Consider the following 27,972-nt stretch of genomic DNA (forward strand, 5'->3'; position numbering starts at 1 on the left):
ATTTAATCAATTGTGAATTCAGGCTGTAACACAACCAAATGTAGAATAAGTCACACACACAAGAAGGTATGCATACATACATACACATTGGTCATTCTTAAATTGCAGTGGCATTTGCATTCCTCGCCTTCGCAACCATGAAAAGCACTTTAATATGAGAAACAGTTACACATGATACATGTTATTGTTTATATTGAGCTGTTATTTATCAATGATAAAACATAATGCACTGCAACACTTTATTTGTATAACATTGTTTAAGTACTTAGGACAAGCAAATTGATTTAGGGCATGCAAACTCAAATTAGAGCAAGCAAATTAAGTAGAGTTGTAGTGATATGTTTTGGGGATTTAGAGATACATTATAGTGTATATAGAAAAGTATGTGGACACTCTTTCAAATGAGTGGATTTGGCCATTTCAGCCACACCCGTTGCTGACAGGTGTATAAAATCGAGTACAAAGCCATGCAATCTCCATAGACAAACATTGGCAGTAGAATGGCTTTACTGAAGAGCTCAGGGACTTTCAACGTGGCACCATCATAGGATGCAACCTTTCTAACATGTCAGCTTGTCAAATTTCTGACCTGTTAGAACTGCAAGTGCTGTTTGTGAAGTGGAAACGTCTAGGAGCAACAACGGCTCAGCCGCGAAGTGGTAGGCCACACAAGCTCAAAGAATAGGACTGCCAAGTGCTGAAGTGTGTCTGTCCTCGGTTGCAACACTCGCTACCGAATTCCAAACTCCCTCTGCAAACAAAGTCAGCATAAAAACTCTTTGTCAGGAGCTTTATCAAATGCGTTTCCATGAGCGAGCAAGCCTAAGATCACCATGCGCAATGCCAAACATCGGCTGGAGTGGTGTAAAGCTCGCCACCATTGGACTCTGGAGCAGTGGAAATGCATTCTCTTGAGGGATGAGTCATGCTTTACCATCTGGCAGTCCGACGGATTAATCTGGGTTTAGCGGATGCCAGGACAACGCTACCTGCCCGAATACATAGGGCCAACTGTAAAGTTTGGTGGAGGAGGAATAATGCCCTGGGACTGTTTTTCATGGGTTGGGCTAGGACCCTTAGTTCCAGTAAAGGGAAATCTTAACGCTACAGCATACAACTACATTCTAGACGATTCTGTGCTTCAACCTTTGTGGCAACAGATTGGGGAAGGCCCTTTCGTGCTCACCATGACAATGCCCCTGTGCACAAAGCATGGTTCATCCAGAAATGGTTTGTTGAGATCAACATGGAAGAACTTGACTGGCTTGAACAGAGCCTTGATCGGAATGAATTGGAACGCCGACTGCGAGCCAGGCCTAATCGCCCAATATCAGTACCAAACTCACTAATGCTCTTATGGCTGAAATGGTCAATGGTCATGTAGTATGTCTATCTAAATGTGGAGAGGGGATGTGTAGACTTTCACAATGATTTCATTAATAACATTTTACCTTTATTTAACTAAGCAAGTCAGTTAAGAACAAATTCTTATTTACAACGACGGCCTACCCCAGCCAAAACCTGACGACGCTGGGCCAATTGTGCACAGCCTTATGGGACTCCCAATCACAGCCGGATGTGATGCAGCCTGGATTTGAACCAGGTACTGTAGTGATACCTCTTGCACTGAGATGCAGTGCCTTAGACTGCTTCACCACTTGGGAGCCATTGATTAGGTGGTGTTTCTAAATAAAAGTGTCATTGGTGTTAATCAATTTAAATGAAGAGAAATTAAATTGTGAGCAAAATGATTAATCATATCACTAGTAAACTATTTTTAAAGGGTTCAAGATCTAAAATTTGAGCATCTGTGCCCTCCATTTTAGAAAAAAAATGTATTGCCAAAAATGTGTTTATTGGTGTTGCCTTCATTGGTATTACTACTCCTACTGGTGCTACAATGACAGAATAGTGGTAAAAATGATTTAAGCTGCCATATTAGCTGATTCAGAATGAGAAGATTTACCTCATTTATAATGTCAATCTGCAATTGGTATATACATTTTTGGACATTGATAGTAATTATATTTACCCATTTATTGTTGAAGAATATAACGTATAAATGCTGCATGAGCTTCGTTCAACTGTTGTACACCATCAGAACCCAAAATATCTTGAGGATATTCTGCCATCTGGCCTCACCAAAGAGTCTAGAGATGACACAGTTCCATTTGCCCTACTTCAGTCTTTGTTCACCACCTGATGATTTGATCTGCGAGTGACGACCAGAGAAGAAACCACTTGTAAAGGCCCCCTTCACACTTCAAATATGAACATTTCTTTTGAAGGGTAAAATTATAGGACTGTTTTGCTCTTCAAATATCACTGAATGTCATAGTGTATCAATGGGATGCCCATTCTCTGTACTTTCTACTATATGACCATTGAATCACATCTAAGGTGGCAGTGCTAAATCATTGATGTCCAAATAGCAGAGAATCAGATCCGTTTTCACCAAGTCGAGTAGCTTAATGTGATAGACAGAATAGCAAATGTGTAGTGCTAGTGCAGTGTTATGTGTGGGGTTGTGTCCAGTCCACTGCCTGTTTGACATACTCTCCTCCTGTCTTTCCTGTCCTCATCTATCCTATCAATAAAAGCACATAAAATACAAAAGGTAAATATCAAGAGCGACTATGTAAGATCAATGATATAGCATTACCTACACGGGATGATTTGTGATGATTCAATTATGAACATTTATCAACATAAAAGTGTGACACTGGTGTTTTCCATTATCAGGATCTCTTGTAAACATGCAGAGATATCTCAGTATAGCGGGTGGGACATTAGGACCCAGAAGCCAGCACACCATCAGCAGTTTTACTCGAGCTAGACAATGACGAGAGCCATTTCCTGGCAGGCCTGTTAGTTGAAACGGCTCTATTAACCTTTGAAGAAGGGTTGGTGCCAAGTGGCTCCAACAGGTGCCAAGTGGTTCTCTACTCTAGATCTTGCCAGTGGTTACAACCAAGTTCCAGTATCAGAAGCTGACCGTTACAAAACTGCTTTCTGTTCATTTGAGTTCAATGGGATGTCCTTTGGGCTATGTAGCACTAAGACCGCACTCAGTCAGTTGTATAAGGAAATCTCCTAACAGGAAACCACTCACAAAGAGACGGCGCTCCTATTGGCCGGAGACTTTAATACAGGGAAACTTAAATCAAATTTCTATCAACATGTTAAATGTGCAACGAGAGGGAAAAAAATTCTAGATCACCAGTACTCCACAAACAGAGAGGCGTACAAAGCTCTCCCTTGCCCTGCATTTGGTAAATCCGACCACAACTCTATGCTCCTGATTCCTGCATACAAGCGAAAATTAAAGCAGGAAGTACCAGTGACTTGGTCTGTAAAAAACTGCTCAAATGAAGCAGATGCTAAACTACAGGACTCATTTTGCTATCACAGACTGGAACATGTTCCGGGATTCTTCCGATGGCATTGAGGAGTACACCACATCAGTCATTGGCTTCATCAAAAAGTGCATCCATGACGTCGTCCCCACAGTGACCATACGTACATACGCCAACCAGAAGCCATGGATTACAGGCAACATTCGCACTGACCTAAAAAGGCTAGAGCTGCCACTTTCAAGGAGTGGGATTCTAACCAGGAAGCCTATAAGAAATCCCGCTATGCCCTCCGACGAACCATCAAACAGGCAAAGAGTCAATACAGGACTAAGATCGAATCGTACTACGCCGGCTCTGACGCTCGTCGGATATGGCAGTGCTTGCAAACCATCACACTATACAGTACAAAAGGGAAGCACAGCCGAGAGTTTCCCAGTGACATGAGCCTACCAGACGAGCTAAACTACTTCTATGCTCGTTTAGAGGCAAATAACACTGAAACATGCATGACAGCACCAGCTGTTCCATAAGGCTGTGTGATCACACTCTCCGCAGCAAATGTGAGTAAGACCTTTAAACAGGTCAACATTCACAAGGCCGCAGGGCCAGACGGATTACCAGGATGTGTACTGCGAACATATGCTGACCAACTGGCATTTGTCTTCACTGACATTTTCAACCTCTCCCTGTCTGAGTCTGTAATACCAACATGTTTTAAGCAGACCACCATAGTGCCTGTGCCCAAGAACACTAAGGTAACCTGCCTAAATGACTACCGACCCGTAGCACTCACGTCTGTAGCCATGAAGTGCTTTGAAATGTTGGTCATGGCTCACATCAACACCATCATCCCAGAAACCCCAGACCCACTCCAATTTGCATACCGCCCCAACATATCCATTGATGATGCAATCTATATTGCACTCCACACTGCTCTTTCCCACCTGGACAAAAGGAACACATTTGTGAGAATGCTATTCATTGACTACAGCTCAGCCTTCAACACCATAGTGCCCTCAAATCCCATCAATAAGTTAAGGACACTGGGACTAAACACCTCCCTCTGCAACTGGATCCTGGAATTCCTGACGGGCCGCCCCCAGGTGGTAAGGGTAGGTAACAACACATCCAACACTCTGATCCTCAACACAAGGACCCCTCAGGGGTGCATGCTCAGTCCCCTCCTTTACTCCCTGTTCACTCATGAATGCACGGCCAGGAACGACTCCAACACCATCATTAAATTTGCTGATCACCGACAACGACGAGACAGCCTACAGGGAGGACGTCAGAGAACTGGACTCAACGTGATCAAGACAAAGAAGATGATTTTGGACAAAAGGAAAAAGAGGACCGAGCACGTCCCCATTCTCATCGACGGGGCTGCAGTTGAACAGCTTGAGAGCTTCAAGTTCCTTGGTGTCCACATCACCAACAAACTAACATGGTCTAAGCACACCAAGACAGTCGTGAACAGGGCACGACAAAACCTATTCCCCCTCAGGAGACTGAAAAGATTTGGCATGGATGTTCAGATCCTCAAAAGGTGCTACAGCTGCACCATTGAGAGGATCCTGATGGGTTGCATCACTGCCTTGTATGGCAACTACTCGGCCTCCGACCGCAAGGCACCACAGAGGTAGTGCGAACAGCCCAGTACATCACTGGGGACAAGCTTTCTGCCATCTAGGACCTCTACACCAGGCGGTGTCAGAGGAAGGCCCTACAAATTGTCAAAGACTCCAGCCACCGTAGTCATGGACTGTTCTCTCTGCTACCCTACGGCAAGCGGTAACAAAGCGCCAAGTCTAGGTCCAAAATACTTCTTAACAGCTTCTACCCCCAAACCATAAGTCTCCTGAACATCTAGTCAAATGGCTACCCAGACTATTTGCATTGCCCCCCCTCCCCTCTTAACACCACTGCTACTCTCTGTTGTCATCTATGCATAGTCACTTTAATAACTCTACTTACTGTACATGTTACATAAACTAACCGGTGCCCCCGCACATTGACTCTGAATCGTGCCCCCCTGTATATCGTTATTAATTTACTGCTGCTCTTTAATGACTTGTTACTTTCATCTCTTATTCTTATCCCAAAATTTTTTAAACTGCATTGTTGGTTAGGGTCTCGTAAGTAAGCATTTCACTGTTGTAATCGGCACGTGACTAATAACATTTTATTTTGATTTGATCCTTAACTAGCTTTGAAAAAGTCAATCCATTCTTCTCAATATTAAAAAAAATATAATGCTTGTAACGTCAACAGTAGGCATGCTTCGGAGGGGAGCTTCGGAGGGGAGGGGAGGGGCAGACATGCACACAGACTTGCAAAGATGTCCAGCTGGCAGGCAAACACTGGAATACGTTTCTAAGTGACAGAGTGAGGGCTTTGCATAGGCACTTTGTTGTGTTTTTTTTGTGGGACTGGGAAAATTGGCCTGGAACGTAAAATAATGTTATTAACCGGTTCCCATGCTTTTAAAATAAAGTTTATTTTCTGGAACAGTATATATCACTTTTGTTCACGGTTCTGAATCTGTTTTCAGTTGTGTTCCCTGAACCAGGTCCAACCCTTGACTTGTAATATCTTAGCCTAATATGATCCACTATTGCTAGCGATCGTCAGGAACAACCACACAAACGTGACAGAGGAAAGAAAGGTAAACTAACGATGTAATAGAATGACGCGAAATGTCATTAAACTAACACTAAAGTGGCCGTTATGCACTGAGTAAACAAAACATTAAGAACATCTGCTCTTTACATGACAAAGAATGACCAGGTGATTCCCGGTGAAAGATGTAACTTGTTAAATCCACTTCAATCAGTGTAGATGAAGAGGAGCAGACAGGTTAAATAATGATTTTAAACCTTGAGGCAACCGAGACATGGATTGTGTAGTTTGTGTCAAGAACTGCAGTGCTGTTGGGTTTTTCACACTTAACAATTTCCAGTATCAAGAATAGTCCACCTTCCAAAGGACATCCAGCCAATTTGACACAACTGTGGGAAGTATTGGAGTCAACATGGACCAGCATCCCTGCGGAACGCTTTCGACACCTTGTAGACTATTCAGTATGCCCAGACGAATTGAGGCTGTTCTGAGGGAAGTGAAGAAAGGTGTTCCTAATGTTTGGTATATTCAGTAAATGTGGGTATAACTGACGGTGGCTACCAATAGTGGCTAATATTTAACATGATACAAATGGTAAAAAATACAGTGAAAAGTCCGGGGATATAATTGAATAATTCTAGAAATCATAAATCAGCTCTGTAAATCGGACACTATTCTGTCATTTGCTCATACTGAAACCTATAGCTTGGATCTCAATTTCATCCCTGCAAGTTAGGTCAGCAGTTTTTAATTTTACTGGGCAAGTCAGTTAAGAACAAATTCTTATTTTCAATGATGGCTTGGGAACAGTGGGTTAACTGCCTTGTTCATGGGCAGAACGACATGTTTACCTTGTCAGCTCGGGGATTTGATTCAACAACTGGACCAACTCTCTAACCACAAGGATACGTAAACTTCACTGTGGGAAATTGATATGTTGATATGCATCAGTTTGCTGCCATATATTTGTCTCCCGCGATCATAAGGTACAATTTATACGTAGCTTATGGAGATCTCGTTCAGAATAGAGATCATTGAAATATAATCATTAATATTTAGCTCAGTTTCAGAACCCATGCGTAGATTTAAAAACACTAATTTCTCACAATATGTAGGTTTAGGGAATGTTCCATGATTTCTAGGCATTCGTGGAAAATGGGCTTTATGCAAGAAAAAAAAGATAAATACAATTAAACTGAACAGAATATAAACTGTTGGTCCCAGTATGTAAACTGTTGGTCCCAGTATGTAAACTGTTGGTCCCAGTATGTAAACTGTTGGTCCCAGTATGTAAACTGTTGGTCCCAGTATGTAAACTGTTGGTCCCAGTATGTAAACTGTTGGTCCCAGTATGTAAACTGTTGGTCCCAGTATGTAAACTGTTGGTCCCAGTATGTAAACTGTTGGTCCCAGTATGTAAACTGTTGGTCCCAGTATGTAAACTGTTGGTCCCAGTATGTAAACTGTTGGTCCCAGTATGTAAACTGTTGGTCCCAGTATGTAAACTGTTGGTCCCAGTATGTAAACTGTTGGTCCCAGTATGGTCCCAGTATGTAAACTGTTGGTCCCAGTATGTAAACTGTTGGTCCCAGTATGTAAACTGTTGGTCCCAGTATGTAAACTGTTGGTCCCAGTATGTAAACTGTTGGTCCCAGTATGTAAACTGTTGGTCCCATGTTTCATGAGCTGAAATAAAAGATCCCAGAAATGTTACATATGCACAAAAAGGTTATAAACTTTAAAAATGTGTTCACAGACAAATGAGGAGTATTTCTGTCTGTAATAAAGCCCCCTGCTCAGTCATGTGAAATCCATAGATTAGGACCTAATGGATTTATTTCAATTGACTGATTTCCTTATATGTACTCTGTAAAATCTTTGAACTTGTTGCGTTTTGATTTGATTTGATTCAGTATGTAATAGGGAGAATAGTGTACAACACCCCTCACTGACTATGGAACTGTGTGATCACACAGTGAAGTATTGCGCCAGGCTTCAGGTTCAAACTGCCTGGTCTGCGCTCAGCTCCATAATGATTTAAGATCTATTATGTTTTTACATTAAATATCATCAACTGTTAGTGATCCTAACAGTACATGGGCAGTTAAATATGTGTGGTTATTAGGCCTACTGTCGATACTGAAAGTGGCTAATATTTAACATGATAGAAATAGGAAACATAGCAAGTCAGGGGGATGTCAGGGAGTCAGGGAGTGCCCAAAGGTTAAATTTGGCGCGGCTGTCATTTTGCAATGCTTTGCCTTCATCCCTTCAAGTTAAACGGCCATGGATACAATACAAATTCTGCACAATGGCACATTTCATAAACATCACTGTGGGAAAGGTAGGTAAAGTTGATATGTTAATATGCTTCAGTTTGGTGACATATGACTGGTTGCGCAAGAAAACAGCGATCATAAGGTAAAATAAATCTAAAACAATAATAATATAATGTAACAGTATATCTTTAGACCGTCCCCTCGCCCATTCCCTGGCACGAACCAGGGACCCTCTGCACACATCAACCACAGTCACCCACGAAGCATTCTTACACATCGCTCAACAAAACCCACGAGGGGAACTACTACTTCAAGGTCTCAGAGCAACTGACGTCACCGATTGAAACGCTATTTAGCACCCACCACCGCTAACTAAGCTAGCCGTTTCACAACCGTCACATATATTTACAATCCTCTTATCCAAACTGCATACTCATTTAAATAGCTATTATCTTTAGCTCTAATTAATTAGTTAATTACAGAGCACGGAGAAAGGTCTTATTTGTATCGGAAAAAAATAAGTAGATGTTGTTCCACTTGGAACAGACAGGTTCCTCGACCTTATTCATTGCGCAAAAAAATGGTTGAATTTACAGGCTATGACGTATCCGTAGGCATCTCTGCACACCTACATGTCTGTTTCTCCACCAGAATTAATAGCTGGCTGAAACATGCATTACCTCATGCCTAAATCCATGGTCAGAATACGGGTAGAAAGAAAAATAAAAAATGTATAAAAAGGGAATTAAGTTCCATTTATGCACGCGTAACTCGGGTCCCCTTAGTGAGAACCATTGGGTATGTGAGATTCCAACTGACTTATTTTCCTGTTACATCAGCATTCATCATTATGCAACAACTTAGTGTTAACAACCTTATCCGAAAACAATATCAACCTCAGATTTCGGTTCAAATAGTATTCGTTTTCTTTCAAATAATTAGTTCTGTTATTAACATAGAGCCCTAATGTAACGGTAAATCTAACCGCAGGCGGCAGCGCTATAGGTTCAGGGGTGTGCCAGAAATATTTTCTCTGTTTTCACTAACACAATTATCCTTACACATGCTGGTGTTGGCGCTTCAAGTTGTGTATGTACGGTCTTTTATGTATCACTTGGAATCAACCCCAATTCCAACGTTAGTCCGTTATAGTTTGTTAAATATCTTACAGAAACGAAATAACAACATGTAGACCTATCTTTGCAAAATACGTTAACTTGAACCTAATTTGCAGTCCACATTGTTCTAAGTAATTGCATGGCTTCAATAGCATTCACACTGATATAAGGGGTGGGCCTACTGTAAATGTCATTATGGCTGAACATGGACATGCCAAGCATTGTCAATAAGTAAGATAACATTAATTATCGATAAGGCCTAAAAATAGAACGAATAATTCTAATAAAATTGTTTAAAAAAGGAAACTTGTTTTATTTCACACTTACAGGTTCCATAATTTCTTCCCGTGGGCATGTAATGTTAAAACGCAGACAATGGAGGGTTTTACGCACATCCAAACTTTTCTCAGTAGCTGGACCAAGATCCAATTCAATGAGAAAGGGAGAATGTCAACTCACCGTTATACTGCTCCCAAGTAGGCCAATGTTTTATAAAAAATGATCAGAACCATTTTATAGAGCAGATCACATTCACACATCTCCAGATGCTGCGTTGCATGCGCACCACGGACGTTGAAACCGTAAAACAAGGAAGGTGATACATTCTAATAAGATTGCTTGTATTTCGTTTAATTTTATTTCAACCAATCTGTTTATCAGCAACAATACATACACATAAAAGGACATGACATCATAAAATCACAAGGATAAAAAGACACGCATTGCTGTTGAACCAGCTTTTGTTATAGTAGAGTTAAGGTAGGGCTTGGTTTTTGAACATATACAACGGAAAACAAGCAATTGTCACAGGTTACAGATAACTTTCTAAATACGAGGTTCACCGATATTTCATGATGGGCAAAGCCTACATCATGGAGGGAGTTTGACGCATGTCCAAACGGAATCTGCATGGTTAAAATAATGTGGGGATGCCTACAATGCGTAAAAAGGGAATGTCAGCTCACTGTTTTACTGCTCTCAAACTTTATATTTTAATAACGGTTTGTTGATTAAACTTTACTTCCAAGCGGTCTCAGGAGCCAAACCAATTTATCGACAGTCTAGACTACATCACGATTACATTGAGCAGGAGAAAAAAAAGCCTTAAGTGAGAGGATAGTATGCTTGGTTTTTAACAAAATAAAAACGAAATGGGGAAAAAGTGTGAGTTTTTTATGTTTCTGAATACGAAGTATTTGGGCACCAAAAGCACATTCGTCTACTATTGTTCCAGTCGCATATGGGCAGTGTGCTTCACGGCTGCATAGCCTGCGTTTCCGCTGTCAGAATTTATGCTTAACCAATTACGTTAAGGCTAAAACCCATGAAACGCCGTTTTGGGTCTTGGCGTGTCTAAACAGAACACTATTTGAAGCGTTAAATACACTTTTAATTTGACACGTCAGCAAGCTTTAGCTTGGTAACGTTACCTAGCCAGCACCAATACAACCAGCCTGAAAACAATGAAACTGCAGTCATTTTCATTATTCTTAGCAATGATTTAGGCATCCTTCTGAGTAAGTAATTAGCTCGGTAGCCACTTGTTCACCTATTGAAATTGAATTTCAGTTCATGAAAATAAATACCTAGCCAGCTACTTAACCCTGTTGCCCAAACCTAACGTTATAAGCTGCCAGCTAGCTTCATCTGGTGAGTGACACTCGACCGGATCGGTTATGTGTTGTGAAGCTAGCCACAATAAGGATTAGGCACAATAGTGGAATTTGAGGTCTGTTGTGCGTGCTAAATAGCGTTTCAATCGGTGACGTCACCGATTGAAACGCTATTTAGCGCGTACCACCGCTAACTAAGCTAGCCGTTACACTTTCAAAATAAAAGTACCTCTTTGAAAGTGATGCGGAAGGTTACAATTGTTGGAATCATGCCATATTTAGACGATATAATGTTAAACATGGTTGTTACATATGAAATACGAGTGATAGTGTAATCAATGTGTAATAACTACGTAAAAAATGTATGAACACATTAAATTATTATGTGATGTGCAGTCATATTCAGGTCCTGATTGGTCAACAAGATTATTTGACACATCAAATAGTGTTATTTGACGTGTATCTTTAATTACACGCAAAGACCCAGACGGCATTCCAAAAAAATAGCTTTTGGTTGGTCTTAAATATCCCTACCAGTGCTGGCTGAAATTAACACTTTGGATCATGTTTTTAAGGACATTCCTCAAACATGTCCATCTGAACGTAAGCGTGCTGATGTTAGACAGGTAAATTGCAGAATCAACCCCTCCCGTCTGAATGTAAGTGTGCTGATGTTAGACAGGTAAATTGCCGAACCTGATGTTAGGGCGGGAAAATGCCAGTGCACCAGTGTTTTCATGAGGAAATAGCAAACAAATGTGTGTTTGACACTAGTGCCACATGAAAGGCGAATTTCAACCTGGGGGAATCTGGGCTTGTTTCCATTCATCTATGAAGTATTGCTAGGACAGTGAGATGTGTTTCACACATAATTGCCCAGGAGGAAGGCAGGAGAGGAAGTTGTGCGCTGAATGATACACCCTATGATGCTTCCAGTGTATTTCACAAAGGTGGCACAATACGTTTTTGGACATATGATATGGTTGATATGGTTGTCCTAGTTCGTTTTTGGACATATGATATGGTTGATGTGGTTGTCCTTGTTCGGTTTTGGACATATGATATGGTTGATGTGGTTGTCCTAGTTCGTTTCTGGACATATGATATGGTTAATATGGTTGATATGGTTGTCCTTGTTCGTTTTTGTACATATGATATGGTTGATATGGTAGATATGGTTGATATGGTCGTCCTTGTTCGTTTTTGGACATATGATATGGTTGATAAGGTAGATATGGTTGATATGGTCGTCCTTGTTCGTTTTTGGACATATGATATGGTTGATATGGTTGATATGTTTGATATGGTAGATATGGTTGATATGGTTGTCCTTGTTCGTTTTTGGACATATGATATGGTTGATATGGTTGATATGGTAGATGTGGTTGATATGTTTGTGCTTGTTCGAAAAAGCCATTGGACGTCTTTCAGCGATGTTCCTATCGGAGATTTTATTGCTAAATATTCAAGCAGACACATTTTTTCCAGTCCCTGAAAGACTACAAATTATGTTGGGCGGTGCTTCATTGCTCTCACCCCCTTTTTGAAAATTACGCTAGGTATTGTTGTAAATGTAATCTGTGCACATGTATGCATGTTCAACTAGTCTACCCTAATGTTGATGTTATGCTGACACGGTTCAATTGTTGTTCAAACTGTACAATACGGTATAATTGTTTTTGTTTTTTTGTATTACAGAAAATACCATGTGGTGCCCAAGCTTCTTCCTGCAGTGGATTCTAGTTCTCTTAGCTACAGATTGGTTAAATCACAATATCTGGAGTAACACAGATTCTTGTTATCTCTTACTGGTAACTTGGTAACTTAGCTAGCTACCGGTAGCCATGACTAAAAAGAGGTATGATTTATTTTTTTATTTTTTAGTTACTAAACAGCAAGCTACAACGTTACTACCAGCCACCTAAAGCTAGGTTTACCAGCAAACCTTAGCATGTGACTGGTGTTGGCTAGCTAGTATGCCTTGTACCTGCTAACTTGTTATAATTTTACTAGCTAGGTATGTAACGTAATTGACAAGGGTTAACATTGGTTATGATTATGACCATGGATGCATTTCAATCTCACCAAATTATAGGCATGATGCAAGATAGGATTCCAAACAGACAAGTATTGTATATCCAGCAAGCTAACTAGCTAAGTTTATTAACAAACAGTGAGGAGAAACAATAACACAACAATCTACTGTTGTAAATCTCTAAAACTGAAGCATATTTCACTATAAAAAGATTTGCCTAAGCATGCCTGATAGACATGGCTGTAGCCAGATACCTTCTGCCCACATACCTAGGCTCATTTGTACGGTCTGGTCACTGTGCGAAGGTTGATGGGTTGTTGTAAATGTAATCTCTGTGTCTGTGCACATGTACTGTATGAATGTTCAACTAGTCTACCCGAATGTTGATGTCATGCTGGCACGGTTATGCTGGCACAGTTGATGTTATGCTGGCATACTCTATCGTTCAACTGTACGATAGAGTATGGTGCCCGGGCTTCTTCCTGCAGTCGATTCTAGATACAGAAACACACTTCCTTTGCCTGCGTCTGTCTTTGTAGCATAACTGTATCCCCTGAACTGTATTAGACATTAGGCTGGATTTCAAGCAGATGACTCACAAGGAGCTGAATGGCAGTTGGATCATGACAACACTCCTCCCATAGCTTTACAAGTATTCCCTGAACTTTCAGTATGTTTCTTTTCATTTCGACCAACCGTAGTGATGCCGTCTTTGTCCACGATTCGGGGAAATAGGAGTCTCATAAAATGTCAGTGTTCAGTTACAGGGGGTCAGTTTGAATAAAGAAAATGCTCCATTATTACAATAAATACTTTTTTTTCTCCATGAAGTTATCCAACAATATGTGCTCTGCCCCTGAAAAGTCATTTAGTCATGTGCTCTGATCCTGATCAATGAGAGAAATAGACAAAAAGTCAGCAAAGATCTTTTTGGGTAAATCACATTATCTGGTGTAACAATCTATAGCTACAGTTCTCTGCACTTGTCTGTCTCTACACCTGAGACACACTCGGACACACTGAACTGTACTACACTGTTCATACCATTTTTGGGGTATGTTACTTTTACTATATAATGTTCTTGTTGATTACCCAATTTCATTCTCATCTGACCAGAGTACCTTCTTCCATATGTTTGGAGAGTCTCCCACATGCCTTTTGGCGAACACCAAACGTGTTTGCTTATTTTTTCTTCAAGCTTTTTTCTGGCCACTCTTCCGTAAAACCCAGCTCTGTGGAGTGTATGGCTTAAAGTGGTCCTATGGACAAATAGGACCACTGCTGTGGAGCCACTGCTGTGGAGCTTTGCAGCTCCTTCAGGGTTATCTTTGGTCTCTTTGTTGCATCTCTGATTAATGCCTGGTCTGTGAGTTTTGGTGGGCGGCCCTCTCTTGGAAGGTTTGTTGTGGTGCCATATTCTTTCCATTTTTTTAATGGGGGATGTTCAAAGTTTCGGATATTTTTTATAACCCAACCCTGATCGGTACTTCTCCACAACTTTGTCCCTGACCTGTTTTGAGAGCTCCTTGGTCTTCATGGTGCTGCTTGCTTGGTGGTGCCCCTTGCTTAGTGGTGTTGCAGACTCTGGGGCCTTTCAGAACAGGTGTATATATACTGAGATCATGTGACACTTAAATAAAGTCCATCTGTGTGCAATCTAACTAATTATGTCACTTCTGAAGGTAATTGGTTCCACCAGATCTTATTTAAATTCTAAATCAGTGGTCTCCAACCCAATTCCTGGAGAGCTACAGTCCTGTAGGTTTTCACTCCAACCCTAATCTAGCACACATGATTCTAATCATTTGTTGGTTGATAAGCAGAACAGGGTTAGTTGAAACTGGGGTTGGAGCAAAAACCTACAACAGGGTAGCTCTCCATGAGACGGGTTGGTGACCCCTGTACTACCACAGGAGGTTAGAGGCACCTTAACTGGGGAGGACTGACTCGTGGTAATGGCTGGAGCGAAATTGGTGGAATGGTATCAAATACACCAAACACATGGTTTCCAGAATTTTTTTCCCACTAATTGTTCTTAATCACATTAGATCTTTTTCAGAACTGATCTGATAGGTCAAAAGACTAATAAATTTAAAAAATATCAGAATTGGGCTGCTTGTGTAAACAGAGCCATGGTCCTTTATCTGGCTTCGTTACACTGTCAATTGTGTTCGGCATGGCAGGCTGGGGAAGCTGAGACTCGAGACGGGCTTGTCCCGTCTGCGGTGAACGGCCAGCTGGATAAGACTGTGCCAAAATTGGTGTAGCGCTTCTTAACCACCAACGGTTTGGTCCTCTTGCAGAAGATTTGCTGTTACTGCAAGTGTCCTGGAAAGACATGGTGATTTGTGGTTCTAGCATTTTACACTTTTTGTGGAAGGGACATAGGGCAACACGCCATTGTTGGTAAAGGTATCAACCGAATGGGACCGACTAACATATGGTTTAGGGACAATGAGGGGAAATTGGGAGCTGCTTTTGAGAGGGAATATCAGCCACCAAAGTGAATGGGCTCAGGGGGCTAAAGAAGAGGTGAAAAGTCTGAGGAAGGCAGTTTTTACACAGTATGAATTGTTGTGTATGGTTCTTACACAGTATGAATTGTTGTAACAGCTCTCGGTGGTGGCAGGAAGAGCAGACCAGAGTGCAGCGTGGAAAGTGTTCATGATTCTTTTATTAAAAAAAACACTCAAACAAAATAACAAAAGCGAAAACGGAAGCGCACAGTTCTGCTCAGATACTAAACAGAAAACAAGATCCCACAACCTAATGGTGGGAAAAAGGGCTGCCGCTCTGCATGGTGCTCCCCCCACTTCGGTGCCGCCTCTGGTGCAGGGATCATTGCCGGGGCCTCTGGACCGTAGACCGTCGCTGGAGGCTCCGGACTGGGGACCGTCGCTGGAGGCTCCGGACTGGGGACCGTCACTGCAGGCTCCAGTCCAAGGATCATCACTGCAGGCTCCGGGCCATGGATCATCACTGGAGACTTTGTGCCATGGATCATCACTGGAGGCTTCGTGCCATGGATCATCACTGGAGGCTTCGTGCCATGGATCATCACTGGAGGCTTCGTGCCATGGATAATCACTGGAGGCTTCGTGCCATGGCTCATCACTGGAGGCTTCGGGCCATGGCTCATCACTGGAGGCTTCGGGCCATGGATCATCACTGGAGGATTCAGGCCATGGATCATCACTGGAGGCTTCGTACGTGTAGCCGGAACAGGCCTCACCGGACTGAAGAGACGTACTAGAAGCCTGTGCCGTGGAGCTGCCACAACTCGTCCTGGCTGGATACCCACTTTAGCTCAGTGAGTGTGGAGAGCTGGCACAGGACGCACTGGGCTATTAAGGCGCACTGGAGGCATAGTGTGTAGAGCTGGCACAACGCGTCCTGGCTGAATACCCCCTGTATCACGGCACGTGCGGGGAGCTGGCGCAGGCCGCACTGGGTTGTGCTGGCGAACTGGGGATACCGTGCGTAGAGCTGGCGCAGGACATCCTGGACCAAGGAGACGTACTGGAGACCAGAACCGCTGAGTCGGTACAATCCATCCTGGCTGGATGCCCACTCTAGCACGGAAAATGCGAGGAGCTGGCACAGAGCTCACCGGGCTGTGAATGCGTACTGGAGTCAGTGCACATCACCGCATAACACGGTGCCTTACCGGTCACACCTTCCCCACGGTAAGCACGGGAAGTTGGCTCAGGTCTAAACCCTGACTCCGCCAATCTCCCCGTGTGTCTCCCCAATTTGTCTTTGGAGCTCTCAGGCTTCCGTTGTTGACCTAACTCCTCGTATCATCGCCGTTCCGCTCTAACTCCCCCCATCTGCTCCCTTGGATGGCGATACTCTCCTGCCCACCATGTCCACTCCTCCTGGCCACGCTGCTTGGTCCGAGTGGGGTAACATCTCACAGAAAGAACTGGCAAATCTGGTGAAGTCCATGAGGAGGAGATGTACTGCAGTACTTAATGCAGCTGGTGACCACACCAGATACTGACTTTTGATTTTGACCTCCACTTTGTTCAGGGACACATCTTCAATTTCTGTTCGTCACATGTCTGCGGAACTTGTTCAGTTTATGTCTCAGTTGTTGAATCTTGTTATGTTCATACAAATATTTACACATGTTAAGTTTGCTGAAAATAAACACAGTTGACAGTAAGAGGACTTTTTTTTTGCCGAGTTTAGGAATGGGCAGATGTTTTAGTTAGTGGTGTCAAGTATGGTCACGGGACGTTTCCAAGTCTCTGAGCCAGGTTGCAAAAGTTAGCATTACGCATAAAAGGTCCTAGGCCTTGCTTTGTCCCACCCAGGTCAACTGCATGCCTCTGGAAAGCCTATCTCATTGGGTACAAGACTGTCAAGCTGCCATAGTAGCCAATCCCCTGTGTAATGGATGCCTACAGTTCGTAAGCAAGCAACATCCAATTTTTGATGCACAACGATATAGTCACTCGGTGAACATTCAATTTTGTTATTTAGTCATACATCATCAGATACCATTGTTAATACGGTAGATTTGTTCCTACCAACCTAAGTATACCTACATGTAGCTACAGCTCAAACACATACAAAATCAAAGCTTACCTTGTAAGATGTTTGCTGTTTGGTGAAAAATGTGGACTCTTGGGGCTGGAGATCAATGGCGGTAGGTCACAGGCATACAAATAACATATTCTCATGATCTGTAGCGTGCCGGCTTTTGGTGTGTATCAACGTATTCCATGTTTATTTTGATTATGCTTCACAACGCTAACCGGAATGTAGGTAGCAGCCATATTGAAATGAGGTCATCGGCTTGGCCTGCCATTATACATTTGAAGTCAGAAGTTTACATAGACTTATGTTGGAGTCATTAAAACTTGTTTTTCAACCACTCCACAAATTTCTTTTTAACAGGCTACCTAACTGATCAACAATTACAGGCTAATAACAAGGTATATATGCTATCTTATTGAACAAACAACTTAACTCAAATAATGATGTATGCGCTAGGCATCTCTCTCCATCTCTCCCCAGGTTGTTGTGCTGCTTGGCTGGCTAGCTGCTCAATGGTTTCCTCCAGATATTGCCACTGTTTTCGCACACACTGCAGTACACACTGCCACCATCAGCTGTGTGTCTCCGTCAGTTCCAGAAAGTCCACTCCTTGCATACGTACTGTAAATATGATGAATCATAGATTGGCATGGGAATCCTCTTCATCTTCACTGTCCAACTGCATTGTCACGGAGCTGGAACCAGCAGTAGAGGATGGAGTGGCCTTAAAGCTGTATGCTGCTGTGGTGCCAAACTGCTGCAGAACTTCACTTGGTAGTTTATGCTGGTGACAGGTATCACCAGCCAGCTTCAGTCCATACCGCATGAGGAGTATGGAGTTGAGAGTGTGCAGTGACATTCTATTTCTTAACTTTGACTTGACCACTCTTATTTGGCTGAACAGCCATTCAACCTGCGCATTTGAGTGTGGCAAGGAGAGGGCAGCGAGTGCAGCTTTGCACAGTTCTTCAAATGGATTTGACCCGGAAGAGTCTGTGTAGTTATTGACTTCACTCCAAAACTGGACTGTATTTTCAGTTGAGTCCCACCTAAACAGATAGATGTTTCTCCATTGGGAAACAAATGTATCAATTGTTTGGGGCTGGTATCCCAGTAGCTCAGCTACTTTAATCATTTCAGTGGTGCCTTTATTGTACTTTAGTGTTTCCTTAACACTGAACAAGGCCATGTTTCACAAGGCTTCAAGGTTGTCTGGGAGCCTTGCTTGCAGCTCCTTGCTTAAAGCAACAATGTAGTTAATACACTGTCTCCGAATGACCTTTTTGTCCTCTGGCGCAAGACTGAGTTGGTACACCGTGCTCTCGAAAAGGTACCCAAGGAATGGTGATGGACTGAGATGTCCATCAATGGAATCCTTCAGAACATCAATTTTTGCCATAGTTTGACTACTCTGCTGCAAATTGATGTTTTAAGAGGCGTGCCAGATTGTCCAAAAGCTTGACAGGATCTGTTTGCTCTCCCTCAAATTACTTCACTGCAACTTGTACGTCGGACAGGATTGATTTCAAGAATGTCAGGTAGACATAGTTGGTCTTGTCCATGTACGTGGCGTGGAGCACATCCGCCATGTAGCAATGCTCACTGGCCTTGGTCAACTCAAAGTGGAGCTTCAGTTCCTCCCACTGGTTCAATATACGAGTTACTGCAGGCTTAATCGATAGCCAACGTGTGGCACACATTGGTGATCTGCAGGGGTTTCTGGCCACAATTAATGATGGCTTACACTGCGTTGTACGCCTCGCGCCATTTTGGGGAAATCGAAAACCAGTTGTAGGTTTCCCTGATTAAGTACTCAACACTCCTAGGGATGGTTTCTTTGGATGCTGCACAGACAGCCAATTGTAAAGAATGGCACACACAACGGATGATTGCCAAATTGGGCAATGCACATTCTTCCTTTAAAATCATGTGCACCCCATTGTGCACCCCAGTCATCACGGACGCATTATCAGTGCCAATACCCTGAAGATTCTCTTTTTTCAAGTTACACTTCTCAAGAAACTCACCTACCGCCTTTGCTATTGATCTGGCATCGCCCCCCGCCCGAGAAATGTGGACACAATGGTTCTATTTTTAGCACTGAAATACCGAATCACCACAACCCAGGTATTTCGAGACACTGACATCAGTGGACTCATCCAAAAGGAGACTGAACTTCTCATCCCTCAAATCTGATGTTAGCCTTTTGAGAAAATAAGTAGCCTGTACTCCCCTAATCATTTCTGTGCACTTGGTGCGGTGCATTTGGAAGTTTGTTGCTGCCACAGAATCTGAAAAGGCAGCTTTGCAAGCCATATCTAAATGGTTGCATGCTAGCAGCGAACAATGCTCTGCAGTGGCCAATGGCCATAGTAGCTTCTGCACATTTGCAGTTATCCACTTTTTTAACCAACTGTGGTAATGTAGACTGCGTTGTGGGGTTGTGAGGTTATTTATTTATTTATATGATTTTTTAATTTGATTTTTTTTTATTTCACCTTTATTTAACCAGGTAGGCTAGTTGAGAACACGTTCTCATTTACAACTGCGACCTGGCCAAGATAAAGCATAGCAGTGTGAACAGACAACAACACAGAGTTACACATGGAGTAAACAATAAAGTCAATAACACAGTGGAAAAAAAAAAGAGTCTATATACATTGTGTGCAAAAGGCATGAGGAGGTAGGCGTATAATTACAATTTCGCAGATTAACACTGGAATGATAAATGATCAGATGGTCATGTGCAAGTAGAGATACTGGTGTGCAAAAGAGCAGAAAAGTAAATAAATATAAACAGTATGGGGATGAGGTAGGTAAATTGTGTGGGCTATTTACCGATGGACTATGTACAGCTGCAGCAATTGGTTAGCTGCTCAGATAGCAGATGTTTGAAGTTGGTGAGGGAGATGAAAGTCTCCAACTTCAATGATTTTTGCAATTCGTTCCAGTCACAGGCAGCAGAGAAATGGAAGGAAAGGCGGCCAAATGAGGTGTTGGCTTTAGGGATGATCAGTGAGATACACCTGCTGGAGCGCGTGCTACGTATGGGTGTTGCCATCGTGACCAGTGAACTGAGATAAGGCGTAGCTTTACCTAGCATGGACTTGAAGATGACCTGGAGCCAGTGGGTCTGGCGACGAATATGTAGCGAGGGCCAGCCGAGGTCGCAGTGGTGGGTGGTATAAGGTGCTTTAGTAGCAAAACGGATGGCACTGTGATAAACTGTATCCAGTTTGCTGAGTAGAGTATTGGAAGCTATTTTGTAGATGACATCGCCGAAGTCGAGGATTGGTAGGATAGTCAGTTTTACTAGTGTAAGTTTGGCGGCATGAGTGAAGGAGGCTTTGTTGCGGAATAGAAAGCCGACTCTAGATTTGATATTAGATTGGAGATGTTTGATATGAGTTTGGAAGGAGAGTTTACAGTCTAGCCAGACACCTAGGTACTTATAGATGTCCACATATTCTAGGCAGGAACCATCCAGGGTGGTGATGCTAGTCAGGCGTGCGGGTGCAGGCAGCGAACGGTTGAAAAGAATGCATTTGGTTTTTACTGGCGTTTAAGAGCAGTTGGAGGCCACGGAAGGAGTGTTGTATGGCATTGAAGCTCGTTTGGAGGTTAGATAGCACAGTGTCCAAGGAAGGGCCAGAAGTATACAGAATGGTGTCGTCTGCGTAGAGGTGGATCAGGGAATCACCCACAGCAAGAGCAACATCATTGATATATACAGAGAAAAGAGTCGGCCTGAGAATTGAACCCTGTGGAACCCCCATTGAGACTGCCAGAGGACCGGACAACATGCCCTCCGATTTGACACACTAAACTCTGTCTGCAAAGTAGTTGGTGAACCAGGCAAGGCAGTCATTAGAAAAACCGAGGCTACTGAGTATGCCGATAAGAATACGGTGATTGACAGAGTCGAAAGCCTTGGCCAGGTCGATGAAGACGGCTGCACAGTACTGTCTTTTATCGATGGCGGTTATGATATCATTTAGTACCTTGAGCGTGGCTGAGGTGCACCCGTGACCTGCTCGGAAACCAGATCGCACAGCGGAGAAGGTACGGTGGGATTCGAGATGGTCAGTGATCTGTTTGTTGACTTGGCTTTCGAAGACATTAGATGGGCAGGGCAGGATGGATATAGGTCTGTAACAGTTTGGGTCCAGGGTGTCTCCCCCTTTGAAGAGGGGGATGACTGCGGCAGCTTTCCATTCCTTGGGAATCTCAGACGATATGAAAGAGACGGTGAACAGGCTGGTAATAGGGGTTGCGACAATGGCGGCGGATAGTTTCAGAAATAGAGGGTCCAGATTGTCAAGCCCAGCTGATTTGTACGGGTCCAGGTTTTGCAGCTCTTTCAGAACATCTGCTATCTGGATTTGGGTAAAGGAGAAGCTGGGGAGGCTTGGGCGAGTAGCTGCAGGGGGGCGGAGCTGTTGGCCGAGGTTGGAGTAGCCAGGAGGAAGGCATGGCCAGCCGTTGAGAAATGCTTGTTGAAGTTTTCGATAATCATGGATTTATTTGCAGTACGCACAGTATGCCCGACAATCATCCCCAATTACTGGCTTCAGCCACCCTTTAAAATCAGGTACAGACTCTTTTCTGTACTTCTGGCTGTACAATTTTGATTGAGACATGTTGATTGGTGTTCTGTTCAAGACCAAACATTTGTGACCAACTATATTCATTGAGTTTGTCTCGTCGAACGCATACTACTGCTGCTGCAGTCAGCCAACAATGATTTGCAATTTGCCGAAATTGCTGCGGCCTGCTGCTGCCTGTGCACGAGCTGAGCGCCTGTTGCTGACGTCACAGAGAGAAAATCGTTTTTGTGTCATTTAGAGGGAAAATGCGTGCATTTTAGCATTTGAGTCACTTTTCAAAAGATGCTAAAAGTTCCAAATACATTTTTAAAAGTAGCTACATTTGTTGCTAGGCGCTGTTTGAAAAAAAAGTTGGCAGGGAACTCTGAAAAGTTGCTAAATCTAGCATCAAAATTGCTAAGTTGGCATCACTGATCTGTCCATACCACTTTAAGCCGTACACTCCACAGAGCTGGGCTTTACAGAAGAGTGGCCAGAAAATAGACATTGCTTTAAAGAAAAAAATAAGCAAATGAGTCTGGTTCTCGCAAAAAGGCATTTGGGAGACTCTCCAAACATATGGAAGAAGGTACTCTTGTCAGATGAGACTAAAATTGAGCTTTTTGGCCATCATGGAAAATGCTATGTCTTTTTATTTATTTATTTTATTTTACCTTTATTTTACTAGGCAAGTCAGTTAAGAACAAATTATTATTTTCAATGACGGCCTAGGAACAGTGGGTTAACTGCCTGTTCAGGGGCAGAACGACAAATTTGTACCTTGTCAGCTCGGGGATTCAAACTTGCAACCTTCCGGTTACCTTCCGGTTACTAGTCCAACGCTCTAACCACTAGGCTACCCTGCCGCCCCTGGTGCAAACCCAACACCTCTCATCACCCCGAGAACACCATCCCCACAGTGAAGCATGGTGGTGGCAGCATCATGCTGTGGGGACTGGGCAACTGGTCAGAATTGAAGGAATGATGGATAGAGCTAAATCCAGGGAAATTCTTGAGGGAAACCTGTTTCAGTCTTCCAGAGATTTGAGACTGGATGTTCACCTTCCCGCAGGACAATGACCATAAGCATACTGCTAAAGCAACACTCGAGTGGTTTAGGGGAAACATTTAAATGTCTTGGAATGGCCTAGTCAAAGCCCAGACCTCAATCCAATTGTGAATCTGTGGTATGCCTTAACGATTGCTGTACACCAGCAGGAACCCATCTAACTTGTAGGAGCTGGAGCAGTTTTGCCTTGAAGAATGGGTAGAAATCCCAGTGGCTAGATGTGCCAAGTTTATAGAGACATACCCCAAGAGACTTGAAGCTGTAATTACTGCAAAAGGTGGCTCTGCTAAGTATTGATGTTGGCGGGGTGAATAGTTTTGCACGCTCAAGTTTATTATTTCTTGTTTGTTTCACAATAAATACTATTTTGCATCTTCAAAGTGGTAGGCATGTGTACATAAAATGTTACAAACCCCCCAAAAATCTATTTTAATTCCAGGTTGTAAGGAAACAAAATAGGAAAAATGCCAAGGGGGGTGAATACTTTCGCAAGGCACTGTAAAACACCTTTCTCCAGATTACATCTTGAAACTAAGGGCAACCATAGCATCAATGACAGAGCGGGAGAAGCATACATCCATGTATACAGGTAAGATAGTGTATCTAGCTACATTTTCAGATCTAAGTTTCTAATTTTGGTATCTGTTTTGTTAGCTAGCTAACATTAGCTGGCTGGCTTGCTAGCTAGCATTACGTGTATGAGCTAGAGAAATTTGCATGGCTAGTTATTGCCTAATGTGAGCTAGCTAGCTAACATTGAACCTGGTTGGTTAGCTACCTGCAGATTCATGCAGGGTAGTAACGTTATGAGTTGGGATTATGGTTCATTGTTTAGCTAGCTAAATTCATTTTTAAATGGGTGGGTTTACTGGTGATAAAATACACTAGTTATGCTATTTTCGACCACCAAGCTGCCGGTCGGTCACATACAGTATGTGACAGACACTACATGGCCAAATACCTTTGCTCGTCGTACATCTTGTTCCAAAATCATAGGCATTAACATGGAGTTGGTCCCCCGTTAGCTGCTATAACAGCCTTCACTCTTCTGGGGACTTTTCAGCCACAAGAGCATTAGTGTGGTCGGGCATTGATGTCGTGTGATTAGGCCTGGCTCGCAGTCGGCGTTCCAATTAATCCCAATAAAAAGTATTTGATAGAAGAAGCAAATGCAGGTACAGCGGTCTATTTTTGACTGACGTTGAAGGAGAATTTCACCCTGGCTCTGCCACAGCATATAATTATTACTACAGTATATTAACTTCTTCGATATAGGGGGGCTCTCTTTTAATTTTTGGATGAAAAACGTTCCCGTTTTAAACAAGATATTTTGTCACGAAAAGATGCTTGACATATAATTGACAGCTTTGGAAAGAAAACACTCTGACGTTTCCAAAACTGCAAAGATATTGTCTGTGAGTGCCACAGAACTGATGTTACAAGCGAAACCCAGATAAAAATCCAATCAGGAAGTGCCGCATTTTTTGAAACCGCCTCATTCCAATGACTCCTTAAAACCTCTTAAGCCGACCCCCTACTTTTTCGAACATTCTGTTAAAAATCGCGCAACATTTTGGCGTCCTGCTACTCATGCCAGGAATATAGTATATGCATATGATTAGTATGTGTGTATAGAAAACACTCTAACGTTTCTAAAACTGGTTAAATCACGGCTGTGACTATAACAGAACGTCTGTTTCATCGAAAAGCGCAGGAAAATCTGATCACTGGAGATGGAAAAAAATATCCATGCGCCACTTCAACCCATTGTTAAAGGTGAACCGTATTAAATGAGGCCGAGGTTGCAGTACCTACAGCTTCCACAGGATGTATAGAGTCTTCTCATTTGATTCTGATTTGATTCTTGGTAGATCCGACCAAAGGGAACCGATTCCCTCCGACCACCAACTTGATGCATCGTCTCGGTGTTCTTCCGGACATTTTTTCCAGACGACCAGCTATCGAATTTACATCGCCTCCTGATGATTTTTATAGCTTATTAACGTGTAGTAATACCTAAAGTTGCATTAGAAAGGTATTTCGAAGTGTTTTGTGAAAGTTTATCGTCGACTTTTTAACTTTTAAAAAATGACGTTACGTTATGAAACGCTATTTTTTTCCGTTTATCACACAGTTTTCATAGATCGATATCTAGGCTATATATGGACCGATTTAATCGAAAAAAGACCCAGTATTGATTATGGGACATCAAGGAGTGCCAAGAAAGAAGATGGTCAAAGGTAATGAATGTTTTATATTTTATTGTGCGGTTTGTGTAGCGCCGACTTTAATTATTTTGTTTACATCCCCTACGGGTCTTTTGGGGTGTTACATGCTATCAGATAATAGCTTCTCATGCTTTCGCCGAAAAGCATTTTAAAAATCTGACTTGGTGCCTGGATTCACAACGAGTGTAGCTTTACTTCAATACCAAGCATGTGTATTTTAATGAACGTTTGCGTTTTAACTAATACTATTAGCGTTTAGCGTAGCGCATTTGCATTTCCAGAGCTCTAGTTGGGACGTCTGCGTCTCAAGTAGGATCAAGAGGTTAAATGGCTGTGAAGGAGCTAGGAGTCAGCTTACGTTTTCCCCAGTGTGTCTACAGCATTGTGACTTATTTGTAGGCATATCATTGGAAGATTGACCATAAGAGACTACATCTACCAGGTGGTCGCTTGGTGTCCTCCGTTGCAATTATTGCGTAATCTCCAGCTGCAGTATTTTTCCGTTTGCTTCTGATGACAAGCCAACTGCCACCACTGATAGATTATCGAATAGATATGTGAAAAACACCTTGAGGATTGATTCTAAATAATATTTGCCATGTTGCTATCGAAATTATGGAGCTAATTTGGAAAAAAGTTCGGCGTTGTAAGTGACTGCATTTTCCGGTATTTTTCTTAGCCAAACGTGATGAACAAAACGGAGCTATTTCGTCTACACAAATAATATTTTTGGAAAAATTGAACATTTGCTATCTAACTAAGAGTCTCGTCATTGAAAACATCCGAAGTTCTTCAAAAGGTAAATGATGTTATTTGAATGCTTTTTTTGTTTTTGCGAAAATGTTGCCTGCTGAATGCTAGGCTTAATGCTATGCTAGGCTATCAATACTCTTACACAAATGCCTGTAGCTTTGGTTGAAAAGCATATTTTGAAAATCTGAGATGACAGTGTTGTTAACAAAAGGCTAAGCTTGTGTTTCAATATATTTATTTCATTTCATTTGCGATTTTCATGAATAGGAAATGTTGCGTTATGGTAATGAGCTTGAGGCTATGATTAAGCTCCCGGATACGGGATTGCTCGACGCTAGAGGTTAACATAATTACAAATTGTTTTAACCTCAAGCTAGAACTTGAACATTTTAATTTCACTGGTAGAATCTTAAAGTTTCGAATCCCTGTGTATTCGTCTGCTCACAGTGAACAACAACGTCTGGCATATATAGTGAATACTGATACCGATACCGCCCTCTAAGTAGAGGGGTGGTGCCCACAAATGTGAATAATGTTGTTTACTTCGATTGACCAAGGCACATTTTTTTGGGCTGAAACGCTTGTTTTTCACTAATGCTGGTCATCATGCCTATGTGGTGTTCTGTGCCTGACTGTGCTAATTACAAACAAGTGCGAAAATGTGTTACCTTTCACCGTTTTACCTACCGGCTATCAAGAATGAGGCGGTGACCAAAGAGTATCAGAGTGATTTTCATCCTGAACTGATGATGAATCCATTTTGATGACAGCTGAGAAGTGATGCGATACCATCATTTTCTCCCCTTCACAAGGGGGAGACTCTCAATTAGAGGTAAACTAACGTTAACTAGCTAGCTAGCCTAGCTGGACTAGCTGAGTAACGTTACAGTCCTGAATTGAACTCAGAAAGCCATCAGCTAAATCATATAGCCATCTTTTGGTATATACACTGTCAATCAGTTTAGTTTATGCCATGGTACTGGTAGTCACTGCTAGACTGGTAGATACCTACAGCAGAGTAAATGTTTGTTTGTTCATTCTATCTTTGACTGACGTTAGCTAGCATAAAGTAACTAATGTTACTCTTATTTGATATCTCAATTTGGTAGCCATCTATTCCACCCTTGTCTAGATATGCAGTGCACACCTGTCTATATAAGGCCCCACAGTTGACAGTGGATGTCAGTGCAAAAACCAAGCAATGAGGTTGAAGGAATTGTCCGTAAAGTTCAGAGACAGGATTGTGTCGAGGCACAGATCTGGGGAAGGGTACCAAAATATTTCTGCAGCATTGAAGGTCCCCAAGAACACAGTGGCCTCCATTATTCTTAAATGGAAGAAGTTTGGAACTACCAAGACTTCCTAGAGCTGGCCGCCCGGCCAAACTGAGCAATCTGGGGAGAAGGGCCTTGGTCAGGGAGGTGACCAAGAACCCGAAGGTCACTCTGACAGAGATTCAGAGTTCCTCTGGAGGATATGGGAGAACATTCCATCTCTGCAAACCTCCAATCAGGCCTTTATTGTAGAGTGGCCAGGCGGAAAAGACTCCTCAGTAATAGACACGACAGCCCGCTTGGAGTTTGCCAAAAGGCTCCTAAAGGACTCTCAGACCATGAGAAACAAGATTCTCTGATCTGATGAAACTGATGAAACCAAGACTGAACTCTTTGGCCTGAATATCAAGCGTCATGTCTGGAGGAAACCTTGCACCATCCCTACGGTGAAGCATGATGGTGGCAGCATCATGCTGTGGGGAAGTTTTTCAGTGGCA

This window comes from Oncorhynchus tshawytscha, linkage group LG26, assembly GCF_018296145.1.
Source record: "Oncorhynchus tshawytscha isolate Ot180627B linkage group LG26, Otsh_v2.0, whole genome shotgun sequence".
Taxonomy (NCBI): Eukaryota; Metazoa; Chordata; class Actinopteri; order Salmoniformes; family Salmonidae; genus Oncorhynchus; species Oncorhynchus tshawytscha.